Genomic DNA, 4,860 nt, shown 5'->3' with positions numbered 1-4,860 from the left:
ATTTTTTAAATATTTATTTATTTTTGAGAGAGAGAGACCATGTGCAAGTGGGGGAGGATCAGAGAGAGAGGGAGACACAGAATCCAAAGCAGGCTCCAGGCCTGAGCTGTCAGCACAGAGCCTGATACCAGGCTTGAACTCATGAGATGTGAGATCATGACCTGAGCCGAAGGGCGACTGAGCCATCCAGGCACCCGAAGGTTTCTGATGACTTGGATGAGTTGGTATGATTCCACTTGCATTTGATATATCTCAATTAGCTTTGAAATTGGTAATTAGTATGTCTCCGTTGGTTCTGAACTTGAGTATGAAACAGAGAGCCATGATTTATTGATCCTTCTCAAAACAACCCATGGTTTCTTTTCCAGCTTTTCTTGTGGCTGATGGCATATAGTGGTGGGCTGGCTGACTTCTGAGACATACCAGCTTGTGACTGGAGAGCAGCACAGAGCAGATGATGTCAGCCCAGCAGCCACGACCTTCATTTCCACTAGCAATGTGTACTGAGGCAGAAACTAGCAGCAACATGTCCAGCTCTGCCAAGGTCAAAGCTCCTGGGGCCATTTCCCAATTATATGAGGCCGCACCCCTCCAGCAGTCACAAGAACCTCTGTTTCATAGGCCTGTGGGGAATAGTTGTATCTAACTGCCATTCCCAAGGTGTAAACAAGCAGACTTCTTGGAAACTTTTCTAAGAAAGTTCTCTAGGGAGTTGATGATTTTTCCCATTCAGGGGTAGATGGTGCATGAGTCACAAATCACCAGAGGCATCCTTGCCTTACCCAACTCACCTGAGATTATACTGTAACAATAGGGACAGAGACCCATCAAAAGCAACGAAAATTTTGATGTAAATGCCATTTTGGAGAACTGATTAATATGTCAAAATATTCAGCTCCCAAGGCACAATAAAAATAACTTGAGTTCTCTGTAATTTTAGGATTTAACATTCAAATGATTGATTTAAATTCTATCTCATAAAATCCTCTTTAAGCCTACTCCCTTTTTTCTGGGGGTTTTGGATGACTTCTTTGCCAGGCCCTGAATTTGCATGGGCCAGAATTCATAGCAGCAAACCACATGTTTTGGAAGCTTGGAGGCTCATGGGTTATTCTCATAATGACACTTGCATCTGCACAGCACCTGCCATTTTTATAACATTAAAGAAAGTAGGAGGCCAGAGATGTGTTTGGTGGGCAGTCACAGCCCCCTGCTTTGTGGTTTAAGAGAAGCACACTTGCCACACCCAGGCAGAAGTGCTTAGTTAAACACCTTATTGCTCATTTCCTCTGCCTGTGATGGTGACCCTCTGTATAAGTTCATCCTCCCAGTCTGGTATTGCTTTTAGTCAATTCTTGACAGGGTTTATCTTAGCCTGGGCTCCCTAGCAAACAGATCCTGAGATATACAGAACATGTGCTCACCTTTTACTGTGAGTACCATCCAGAGAAATGAGGAAATTGGGAGGTTAGGCAGGAAAGGGGGGAGTGAATAGAACAATGTCAGCTGATTTCTGGGTGTGGCTGGCAAGTTCAGAGAGGCCTTAGGAAGCCTCTGTGCCTCTGCACTGTTGACTCTGAAGAGGGACAGGAGAGGAATGTACCCATATCTCCCATCACCCATGGGTCAAATTCCCCCTGTCCAGCCCCAACCTTTCTATCCATTGTCATTCCAAACTTTCAAAGAGAGATGTTTGAATGGCATCAGATGGCCTCACCCCTCATCAACAATTGGGAATTTTTGGAGAGAGTGGCTGAGGAGCAAGTTGTGGGTGGAAGTGGCATGCTGCCCTTTTGTGCTCCCCCCAAAAAAGGGACTGAAGCCACTGCTACAACCTGCAGCAACTATGGCAGCAGGGACCCAGCATCATGACCCCAGGGTTTCACAGGCTAGGTCCTGAGACTGGGTCTGGGGAGTAGTCTGGCTCAGTATTGTTTTGACATAAGTGTTTATAAAGACATCACTGAAGACTAATTGGGAAGTACTCAAGCCACATGATTGAATAAACTACTTAAAATCAATTGTTAATGGATATGACACAAAAAGGCATCATGCAGATCTCATTAATATGGTCCTTGTGTGAACCTGACAAATCCCTGCACATGGAACTGTGAGTGTGGGGCAGGTAAGGGAAGTGTCTTCATTGTGGCCCTTTCATTTTTATTTTTTCCATTTTTCTCCAACTTTATTAAGGAATAATTAGAATATTTAAAGTGTTCGTCCTCTTATGGCCCTGCTTCCAGGAAGTCCATGGGCTATAACACCTCACAGGGTCTGTTTCTGCCATATTTAAGATGCATCATGAATTTTGGGGATAAGAACACACAACCCACACATGCACACACTCTCTGTCTTATACACACACACATTCTCACTTATACTCATACACACAGGAGTGTTAGATTAAAGTCCTTATTTAATTAGCCAAGGATACAACACTTTATCAGAGGTGAGGCAGCCATGGAATGGAGGATGTAGTCTGTGTGTTTCCACATACCTTTGCTTGGACCCAGAATCCTTGGAGGCACATAGCTGCACATGGCACTCCAGTCGTGGTAAGGTCTTGCCAGATTTGGATAGCCCAATTCTTTTTTCTTTTGTAGATTTTAACCTTGACAAAATTTCAAACTTACAGAAAATTACAGGTTTAGGGTGGTGAACTCCTTTAAAACCCCTTACCCTGATTCACCAATTGTTTACATTTGCCACACCATCATTTTCTGTATGCATATTTAATGTTATTCTTCTGACCCGCATGAGAGAAGGATGGAATTATTGTGTGATTTACCTCTACATATTTCTGTCTATGTTCTCAAGAGCCAAAGCATACACATTGTTACTCACAGTATAATTATAAAAAATGAGGAATTAAAAAAAATTTATTCAAGTATAACTAACATCCAGCATTTTATTAGTCTCAGGTATATAATATAAAGATTCAACAGCTGTATACATTACTCGGTGCTCATCAAGATAAGTGTACTCTTAATTCTCTTTATTTTAGCATGCCCTGCCAGGTTTTGTGTGATAACATGGGCCAGGAAGAGGAACTGCTGAGTATTGCCAGAAAGCTTGGAGAAGGTTGTGGCCATAAAGAACACAGAAGGGGTCCTTGACCTTCTGAAGAACTGAACTGCTGTCAGATGTCCATCCACCTATTCCAGACAACCAGGATTGGAATTGCTGCTAATGGGGTCCACAAGCACTGCTAAGACAAAAAAGGTGGTGTCCTTGGTCAGAGTCCTCATCAGAAACTGGAGCTATTGAACTCCCCTGGACCTCCCAAAGAAGAAAAAGGAGAAGAAAGAGACAAAGCAAAGAAAGAAAAAGGACTTGACTGTTCCCATCAGAAACCAGAGGCAGGACTTTTTCCACCAAGGAAAAAAACAAGGACAAGAGCCCAAAGACAGGAGAGACTCTGTGGACTCCAAGTCTTCAGCCAACTCCTCTACAAAAAGGCCATCGATGGAAAGATCAAACAGCAGCAAATCAAAAGCAGAGACTCCAAAAACACCCAGCAGCACCTCAATCCTTACTTTTGCCCCCTCCATCTATCTCCTGGCACCCTACTATCCCATAAGGTACTCTGTGCAGGATAGGTGTGTGGAAATGCCCTCAGCAGCCCTGAAGGCTGATGACAATTGCAAGGACTATGGAGCCAACTGTGACAAGAAGTCATCAGAAATTGAAGATCATATCTATTAGGAGCTCAAGAGCACTGACATGAAGTACTGGAACCAAGTTCACAAATAAGCAAACTTGTGGACTCCAGGAATCCAGTCTGAGGAATAATGTTCTCAGTGGGGCCATCTCTGTTGTGCTTATTGCCAGGATGATGACAGAGGAAATGGCCAGTGATGAGCTGAGAGAATTGAGAAATTCCATGACCCAGAAGGTTACCTGTGAGCATCAAATGGCCAAGATGGGTGGCACCACCACTGACCTCTTCCAGTGCAGTAGATGGAAGAACTAGGTGCAGACATGCAGTGCTGAGCCCATGAATACCTTTGTCTTATGTAATGAATACGGCAGTCACTGGAGTTTCTGATGGAACTGCCAGCCACAATTTCACTGAACAAGATGAGGAAGAACAAACAGAAAGTATTTCACTTAGCATTATACCTATAGATCTCTCTATGCCATTGCAAATGGCAAGATATTATCCTTTTTATGGCTGAATAATATTCCATTGTATTTATATACCACGTCTTCTTTATCCATTCATTTGTCAATGGGCACATGGGTTGCTTCCATATCTTTGCTATTGTAACTGTTGCTGCAATAAACATAGAGGTGCATATATCTTTTCAAATTAGTGTTTTCATTTTCTTTGAGAAAATACCCAGTAGTATGGTAACTAAATTTAATTTTTAATATTTTGGGGAACCTCCATACTATTTGTTTGTATGTGTATGTTTAATTTATTAGATTGCCAAATTTCTCCAAAGTGGCTGTACAGTTTGCATTTCCGTTAGCAATTTATGACAGCCCCAAGTACATATTTGTCATCACTTGGCATTTTATCTCATTACGTTGTTTGTTTTTGTATTTTATTGAGATATAGTTAACATACAGCCTGTTAATTTCAGGTGTACAACCTAATTATTTGATGTATGCATATATCATAAAATTATTATCACAATAAGTCTAGTTAACATCCTTCACAACACAGAGTTACAAATTTATTTCTTCTTGAGATGAGAACTTCTAAGATCTATTCTCTAAGCAGCTTTAAAATATCAGTATAGTGTTATTAACTACAGTCACCATGGTGTACAGTATATTCATGGGCTTATTTATTTTGTAACTGGAAGTTTATACATTTTTATCACCTTCACCCGTTTCTTTTATCCCCCATTT

At 41.6% G+C, this 4,860-nt stretch overlaps 1 pseudogene; it reads left to right on the top strand.

Annotated features, from left to right (window-relative positions):
- The first annotated feature begins 3,032 nt into the window (after window positions 1-3,032).
- On the top strand, window positions 3,033-4,048 carry LOC115511207 (annotated as a pseudogene).
- Window positions 4,049-4,860: the final 812 nt, after the last annotated feature.

The sequence above is a fragment of the Lynx canadensis genome, chromosome A3, assembly GCF_007474595.2.
Source record: "Lynx canadensis isolate LIC74 chromosome A3, mLynCan4.pri.v2, whole genome shotgun sequence".
NCBI classification, from domain to species: domain Eukaryota; kingdom Metazoa; phylum Chordata; class Mammalia; order Carnivora; family Felidae; genus Lynx; species Lynx canadensis.
The sequence above is the reverse complement of the archived record's forward strand: the minus strand, read 5'-3'. Positions and strand labels throughout refer to the sequence as shown.